Genomic DNA, 9,405 nt, shown 5'->3' on the forward strand with positions numbered 1-9,405 from the left:
GAGACACCGGCACGCTGCCTTCCTCTGGCCTGTCAGTTAGTCCAAAACATGTTTTCAGAGATGTCACAACCCAGGGTTGCCCCACAGGGACTGGTGGAGGGGACAGAGCGAGCTCTGAGCTGCTGAAGTGTGCGGGCAGATGTCTTGCCGGGGCAGCCGCCTGGCCGGTTCTCACCACTGGGATGGCTGTGTGACCTGCCCATGGACCCTCTTGCTCTTTTTTTTTTAATTTAATTTATTTTAATAAATGCTTTGGCTGTGTTGGGTGTTCCTTGCCGCACATGGGCTTTCTCTGGTTGCAGCGAGCAGGAGCGGCTCTCTGGTTGCCGCGTGCAGGTGTCTCATTGTGATGGCTTCTCTTGTTGCGGCCCACAGGCTTGTTTGCCCCATGGCATGTGGGGCTCATTGGAAAAGACCCTGATGCTGGGAAAGACTGAGGGCGGGAGGAGAAGTAGGAGATGGTTGGATGGCATCACCGACTCAATGGACATGAGTCTGAGCAAGCTCTGGGAGTTGGTGATGGACAGCGAGGCCTGGTGTGCTGCGGTTCATGCGGTCACAGAGAGTCGGACACAACTGAGTGACTGAACTGAGCTGATGTGGGATCTTCCCACACCAGGGATTGAATCCATGTCCCCTGTATTGCAAGGCGGATTCTTGATTACTGGACCATGAGGGAAGCCCTTGCCCTTATTTTTTTGCTAACCATTTTCACATCTGTCATCTCCTGTGAGCCTTACGGTATTCCTGCGAGGTTGAGAGGGCAGCTGCCCATTTTGCAGGTGAGGAAACCAAGGCCCAGAGAGAGCGGACGCCCGTCTAGTCTCACTTGGGTGCAGAGCCCAGACTAAAACAGCCAGGGAGGAACTCCGCTTCTTTCACCTGGTGAGTCCTGCCTTGATGGGCATACACGTTAGTATGCAGACAGGATGGAGATCAGGAGACTAGCAGTTCTTCTTCCTGGAAAAAGCCTTCCAGGAAGCGTGTGGAATGATGAGTTCATAGTCACCAGGATGGGACCCCATCCAGGTTCCCAGTCGCTGGAATGCCAGAATGTTCTAGAATCTCCCCTGGGTGGACTTGGCCTCCGTCATCTCCTCCCACTAATGGGAAGGAAAGGGGTGCAGCTGTGGCAGCTGGATCTGCTTCCCACATTGCCTGGAGGCTAAGGTCAGGGCCAATTTCATGCTCCTTCATCCCTTTTTATGACCCTTGTTTCCCTGGCACATGGCAGCTGCTTGAGTCCAAATGAGGAGACAGGAAGTATTATATTGTGTTAACACTCGGGGAGAGCAGCAAGACCATTTATTAGCTCGCTTGATTCCTCCTGATTTAACGGTGGATCCATTTAAAGCGATGGAGGGTGATCAGGGCAAGGTTTTACTTGCTTTCGTAAAGCAGGGACTCGCCTGCATTTTCAGGTTCTTGGCCGCGCATCCATAAAGCTGGACTCCTGGGCCCTTTGTCCCAGGGAAGAAGCGAGGCAGCTCGTGGCCTTCAGGTGTAAAATCCTGCGGTGCTGTAGCAGGGACCAGGCCAGCAGTGTTGCGGGGGCCAGCCTAGATTGAGACACGAGCTTCGTTCCATCTCCTGTGCCCAGCGTGGCCCGAGCCAGCTGGCTGCTCTCCTGCCCCTGCCGGCTTCTTCTGGTCTCCTCCACTGCTAATCTGCTTGCTCTGAGCTAGCGTCGCAGAGAGGGGGCAGAGGGGTTTGCTGCTGCTCGAGAGGCCTCGCCATGCCCCCTGGGGTGCAACTGCTCTCGGTCACCCCCTGCGTGTCTCCTGCTTTCAGGCCACCACACCAGTGTGGCTTCATGGCCTCTGAGTCAGCACCGCACACATCACCCTCAATCATACGCAGCCCAGACTCTCCACCAACCGCTTCTCAGTAACATCTACTGTGTGCTCAGTCCCTGAGTCGTGTCCAACTCTGTGACCCCATGGACTGTAGCCCGCCAGGCTCCTCCATCCATGGGGATTCTCCAGGTAAGCATGCTGGAGTGGGTTGCCAGGCCCTTCTCCAGGGGGTCTTCCCAACCCAGGGATCAAACCCAGGTCTCCCACTCCACAGGCGGATACTTTACCACCTAAGCCACCAAAAAAGCCCAAACAAACGACCCCGAAGGGACACGTTATCCATTAGGCTATGCGGCCAACATCTATTACCGGTTTTAATTTTTGCTCCCTTCCTTTCCTGTCCCCCTCTCTGGCTCCTCGCTTCATCACACACAGTCACTCGGCACAAAGCCAGCACCAGGCCCTACTCATGTTTCCCCAAACCCACCCCCTCTACCCCCACCCATCCCCACCATCCTGGTAACAGAATTCACCCTCTTCCAATACACTTTTCACCTGAGTGTATCTTTGCCAATGGTCACTCTGTATCTTCTAGGCACATGCCATGCCTGCCCCAACAGGACTTCCAGGGAATAAAATTCTGTTTATTTTATTGCACTAATAAGAGAGAGCCCACCTGCCAATGCAGGACACATAAGAGACACAGGTTTGATCCCTGGGTTGGGAGGATTCCCCTGGAGAAGGGCATGGTAACTCCCTCCAGTATTCTTGCCTGGAGAGTCCCATGGACAGAGGAGCCTGGCAGGTGCTGCTGACGCAGGAGGTGCAGGTTTGATACCCAGGGAGTTAAGATCCTACGTGTCACGTGGCCCTGGTGAGGAGAATGTAAGCAGGTCAGGTTGGTCCTTCCCACTCAAAAGCTCATGGAGGCTTTCCAACATACTTAGGATGGAATCCAAGGGCCCAATGGCTCCACTCAATTCTGCCCTTGAATTTTTCGTGTTTGGGGAACCAACTGCCACTTTTGAAGTCTGGCGCCTGTTCTGGAGGGCCCCTGGAAGACAGAGGCCTGCCTCTTGACCCCTAGTCCTGCCTCTCCTGCATGCCCAGCATCCCTGCCCTGCAGGTGCCGTGGACCTTCCTGCAACATCCAGCCCTGTCCCCGCCTTGGCTCCACTGTCCCCTGGTTTGCTCTCCTGCAGCCCCTTCCTGGCAGAGCCTCTCGGTGTTCACCCTTCTGCCGATTTCTTCTCCCGTCATCTTATCCCTGCTGCCTTCCCTGACCCTGGAAACATGTGGTGACCATCACGCCTTTGCCCTTGAGCTTTGTTTTCTTTCTTATTCCAACGTGTGTGTGTGCTCCCTCCTGTCTGCCTCTTTGTGACCCCCTGGACTGTAGCCCATCAGGCTCCTCTGTCTGTGGGATTTTTCCAGGCAAAATTACTGATGTAGGTTGCCATCTCCTTTTCCAGGGGATCTTCACAACCCAGGGATGGAACCAGCGTCTCTGCATTGACAGGCAGATGCTTTACCACTGCGCCACCTGGGAAACCCTTCCTATTCCAAATCATATTATACATAATTTTGTTCTTGCAGCCTAGGATGGTGCCTGGAACATGTAAACTCCCAGATAAGTACTTGCTGAATGAATGAATAAGTGGATCCCAGCCATCATGTTCCTCTATCACCTTCAGACTGTTTTGCTGCCTAAATTAGAGACTTTCTTAAGACGCTTTTGTGACTTTAGGAAACAACATCCATAGTGGATTTGGTGCATGTGTGCTAGGTCACTTCAGTAGTGTCTGACTCTTTGCGACCCTATAGACTGTAGCCCACCAGGCTCCTCTGTCCATGGGATTCTCCAGGCAAGAATACTGGAGTGGATTACCATGCCCTCCTCCAGGGGATTTTCCCAACCCAGGGATCGAACCCACATCTCCTGCATCTCCTGCATGGGCAGGCAGTTTCTTTACCACTAGCACCATCTGGGAAGCTCCAGTGGATTTGGTAACTGACCCCTATTCTCTCTCTTCCCAGTTTCCTGGGTTACTGCACAGCCTCAGACAGCCAGCGCCCATCTGCCACCAGCCTCTGATTAGCACTGGATGCCAAGTTCTGTGGGAGGTCAACTCCAGCCTGTCGAGAAAGCAGCCAAACCTTCCCTTCTCCTCTGCTGGACCTGTGTAAGTCCCACTGAGGGGCCGGCCACCAGACAGCCTCGCATTTCTCCTTTTGGACTTCCTCCTGGGCTGTTAGCAGGATTGAGCAATTGCTTTCATGCTGCAAGCTGCTTTTGTTCACTTTTGCCCCGGGGAGCATTTTCCTTCCTTGGTTGGATGGTGGCATCAGTATGTGTCCATTGCCAGTGCTCCTGGGTGGCTGAGAACAAATGGCTAACCCTCAGGATCTTGAGGCTTCCCTGGTGACTCAGCTGGTAAAGAATCCGCCTGCAATGCGGGAGACCTGAGTTCGATCCTGAGGTTCAGAAGATCCCCTGGAGAAGGGAACAGCTACCCACTCCAGTATTCTGGCCTGGAGAATTCCATGGACTGTATAATCCATGGGGTCACAAAGAGTCAGACATGACTGAGCAACTTTCACTTTCAGGATCTTGAGAAATAATAAAAGGGTGGTTTCAAGCCACTACATTTGGAGGTAGTTTTTCTACCCCAATATATAATCGAAACAGCCCCAACCCTTATTGGTGCATAACTCTTATCTGCATTTCCTAACTAGGAAATATATTTCCAGGGGCTTGCCCCACCTCTGACCACATGCAGTGAGAAGAGCTCTCATCTCCTTTTGTCAGCATATGTGGATTTGGCTAGGTGTATCAATATTAGGGTCACCTGCATAAAGTAGAAAACACAAGATAACAGCAACTGAAACAAGATAATTTTTTTTCCCCTCTCTTGTAAAGGAAATCTGAGGATAGGCAATGCCAGGGCTGCTCTGGTAAGTCCTCTAGCTTTTTGCTCTATTTTATATTTGGCTTCTACCCTCAAGATCACCTCACTTTTCAGGATGGCTGCTGGAGCTCCAGCCATTAGGCCTATATTCCAAGTGGTAAGAAAAAGGAATGACAGAGGACTAAAAAAAAGAATACCTCCCAGCATCCTTTACATAATTTTCTCTAAAGGCTCACTTAATACCTTCACTTTGGTCTTATTAACCAATATTTATTAATCACATGGCTGAATCTAGGTTCAAGGGTCACTGGGAGGGACCCCTCTGACACTATTGGTGGGAATGTAAATTGGTAAACCACTATGGAGAACAGTATGGAGCATCCTTGCAAAACCAAAAATAGAACTACCCTATGATCCAGCAGTCCCACTCCTGGGCATAAATCCATAGAAAACCATAATTTGAAAAGATACATGCACCCCTATGTTCAGAACCAAGACATCAGTTCAGTTCAGGTCAGTCGCTCAGTCGTGTCCGACTCTTTGCGACCCCATGGACTGCAGCACGCCAGGCCTCCCTGTCCATCACCAACTCCCGGAGTTCACTATCCAAGATATGTAAACAGCCTAAATGTCCATCAACAGAGGAATGGATAAAGAAGATGCACTACCTACATACAATGAAATATTACTCAGCCATAAAAAAGAATGAAATGATGCCATTTACAGCAACACACATAGACCTAGAAATTATCACACTAAGTGAACTAAGGCAGAGAAAAATAGCACTCATATGCTGAATCTAATTTTAAAAATGGTACAAATGAACTTATTTACAAAACAGAAAGAGACTTACAAAACAAACTTATGGTTACCAAAGGGGAAACATACACACACCGCTATAATATATAAGTTAGATAACCAACAAGGACCTACTGTATAGCACAGGGAACTCTATTTAATATTCTGTGACAATCTATATGAGAAAAGAATCTGAAAAAGAAAAGAATATACATGTGTTTGTATAACTGAATCAGTTTGCTGTACACCTGAAACTAACACATTGTAAATCAATTATACACTAAAATAAATTTTTCAAAAGAAATACTGGGGAATGTGGGCTTCCCGGGTGGTACTAGTGGTAAAAAAAGTCTGCTTGCCAAGGCAGGAGACCTGAGAGATGTGGGTTCGATCCCTGGGTGGGAAGATCCTCTAGAGGAGGGCATGGCAACCCACTGCAGTATTCTTGCCTGGAGAATCCCAGGGACAGAGGAGCCTGGGTCTTTAGTCCTTGAGGTCACGAAGAGCGGGTCACGCCTAAAGTGACTGGGGAATGTACTCGTATGTCTCAGCCCATCGTGACTCTTCATGAAACCTGATGCTAAAGGTTCTGATGCTAAAGAAGAAAGAGAGGCAGTAGGTGACTAAGCGAGGATGAAGTTCTGACTGAGCAGGCACAGCAAGGGAGAGGCAGCCTTCCAAGCTGAAGGAAGGGAGGGTGGCTGCAGGCTGCTATGTCCCAGACAGCCTCGGACATTAGCTGCGACCTCTCTGCTCTCGCCAGCCCCACGGGCTCCCAAAGCCTGCTTTGTAGCCTCCTCCTTTCTCAGCTCTGCTGCCTGGAACCTCACACCACCCCACCTGCCCTCAGGGAAACAGCTGCAGTCTTTCAGGGCTCTTGCCCCGGTGGGGTCAGGCTCCCTCAAGAGGAGAAGGGGGCGACAGAGGATGAGATGGTTGGATGGCATCACTGATTCAATGCACATGAGTTTGGGTAAACTCCAGGAGTTGGTGATGGACAGGGAGGCCTGGCATGCTGCAGTCCATGGGGTCCCAAAGAGTCGGACATGATTGAGTGACTGAACAACAAAATCAGCCTCTCAGCTGCACTCAGCAGGGAGAGGGGGTCCCAGTCCTGCAGCTTGAGTTTGATAAAACTTTTCTAGGTCAGCGTTGGGCTCCTTGTGTCATACTCTGTTGTGCCTGTCTTGTGAAAACCACAGGGTAGGACCGCAACTCTGGTGGGATTCCCCGCTTAAGCCTTTCCCCGCCCATTCTCAGTCATGTGGGGAAGTGGCCTCCTGGGCTGGGCACTAGGACCCAGAAGCCTCTTTGGACAGGCCCGCAGGACAGCTGACCTCCCCCACTCCCTTAGGTGTTGAGGGATCTCGGTGGGTGGAAGGGGCTGCTGGAAGGAGAAGAAAGGTGGTCTTCACTGCCAGGGCCACCAGGATGGCCCCATGTCATGGAACCCAAGTTGTATGTGATTAACTCTATTTTCTTTCCTTCTTCTAATGTAAGTCTGGTTTGCTTTTCTGCTTGCTTAGTTGCTCAGCCGTGTCCGACTCTTTGCAACCGCATGGACTGTAGCCCACCGGGCTCCTCTGTCCATGGGATTTCCCAGGCAAGAATACTGGAGTGGGTTGTCATTTCCTTCTCCAGGGATCTTCCTGACCCAGGGACTGAAACTGCATCTCCTGTGTCTCGTGCATTGCAAGGGGACTCTTTTACCCGCTGAGCCATCGAGGAAGCTCCAATAAGACAGTAGACAGAGCTCCAGTTCCCTTTTGTCTTTAAGTTACCTAATGTCTATCACAATCAAATCTGTCCCCTATCTAATAATCTGAGCTCTAATAGGCTTCTGTGTGTACCAGGGTAGCTGAACCAAATGTGCTGTGATTCATGGGGGCCATTGTTCACCTCACAAAATAAAAGACCTACAAATACACTACTTGCATCTTGCTTTTCTTACCCTGTTAGAATCCCTGAGGCAGAATCACAGACTTGAGTCCTATAGCAGTTGGTCACCTGAAAAGGTGGGGAAAAAATTCAGGGAGGGATGGTTCTTCCAGTGGAGGAAACAGATTATTACCAAAGGTGGCACCCTCATGGAGAGAATGACCTGGGAGCTTGTTGATCTCCAGTGGCCTTGTCCGATCTGCAGTGGCCTCACTCGGCCTGCAGGGACTTGGAGCAGGGCCTGGGTTCCCAGCCAGAGATTGAGGCCAGGTCACAGCAGTGAAAGCATCAGCTCCTAGCCACTAGACGAGGGGTCAGTGACAAGTGTGGCCCTTCAGCTTTACAGAAAAGGATTTCCATAAAGACGGAAAGTAGAGAAGAAAGTATTTATTAAGAGGAAAAGGGTACAATATGAGTGGATAGACACATGGGCAGAATCAGAGAGCAAGTGCCTGAGTTGTACCCTCATGGCAATTTAAATCACTTAAAATGGACATTTCTTCCAGTTTTCCTTTGGCCAATCATTTTGATTTGCCTGGCTCACTGTCCATATTTGGTATATCTCAGGATCCTTCTGTGGATGTGCATGCATCTCTTAGCGTAGATGGATCCTACCACAAAGGCCTGTGGGTAGCTTAGCATCACTCCCCTTTGACCTCCAAGAAGTCTTTCTGCACATGTGTGGTCAGGGAGGTCTCCTGACTCTGATAATGAGAAATCTGTGGTCTGGGCAGGGCCCAGCCATCTCCCTTAATTGTCCTGCTATTTTTGTCTTGGAGTTTCAGTCCTCAGGGAATGAAGCTCCAGTTGCTTCAAATTGGGGGCGGGGGGCACATCTACCTCCTGTCTCAAATCCATAAAGGGGAAGGGGCAGGGGCATGGAGCTGGGGAGAGGGCTGGAGGCAGCCACTGGCCAGACTGCGAGCTGTTCAGGAAACCAAGGACAGCACCATCTTCATGGACATGTCTGGCCACCGATGGCCCACAGAACAGCCCATTTTCCTGGAGCCGCCAGGACCATCGCTTTCCCAGGGAAACAGGGCCAGACCCCCAGGGTGGCCAGGACCACTGGGAACCATGACGGCCGCTGCCCAGACATGAATGGATGGGGAAGGATCAGCCGGGAGAAGAAAGTCTTTTCCTCTTTGCTATGAATTATTCCAGGGAAACCAAGTGTCTAAGAATATCATCTAATGTAAGTGAAAACTTGGAGTCAGATGGGTGGGTGGAGGGCGTGACTGAACATGTCTGCTGAGTGGTTGTGGCCCACCAGGCTCTTCTGAGCTTTTCACTCAGACAGCCTCATTTCATCCCATAGCCCTATGAGGTCAGTGAGTATTTTTTGGTTTGTTTTTGGTTCTTTAATTTTTACTTTATTCGGCCGTGCCGTGCGGGATATGGGATCTTAGTTCCCCAACCAGGGATTGAACCTGCGCCCCCTGCTTTGGAAGTGTGAAGTCTTCACTGCTGGACCTCCAGGGCAGTCCTGGTCGGTGGTGTTATTATGTTTCCTTCTTTCTCGGGTGGGGAAACTGCGGTGTGGAGAAGTGACTTGCTCCCAGCTGGTCCTGCCCACAGGCAGACTCACTCTGCCAGTAGCATCTGCCAGCCCTGGGGACACAGCTGGGGCTCTGTGTCCTGGGCCTGTTCATAGAAAGAAGCCCAGGAGGAACCTCATTTTCTGGAAATGGCACCAAAGTCAAAGAGAAGAGACTGTCCCCGGCTCCGTCCTGCCCACGGCCCCTCTGGGCCTCCGTTTTTCCATCTGTGAAGCCAGGGGCTGTGCTGTGACCTCTTTGGGACCTTTCTCCCTTACACATCTCTAATCAGCTCGCTCACACAGAAGGACATTAATGACGGATGAGGCTCCTTGTGTTTTTTTTCTATAAACCTTTGCACTCGGCTCTATAGCTATTTGAGACGAATGAGGAAATAAGAAGCTGGGAAGTTATTATTTGGGAGAT

Source organism: Bos indicus x Bos taurus, chromosome 1 (genome assembly GCF_003369695.1).
Source record: "Bos indicus x Bos taurus breed Angus x Brahman F1 hybrid chromosome 1, Bos_hybrid_MaternalHap_v2.0, whole genome shotgun sequence".
In the NCBI taxonomy this organism is placed as follows: domain Eukaryota; kingdom Metazoa; phylum Chordata; class Mammalia; order Artiodactyla; family Bovidae; genus Bos; species Bos indicus x Bos taurus.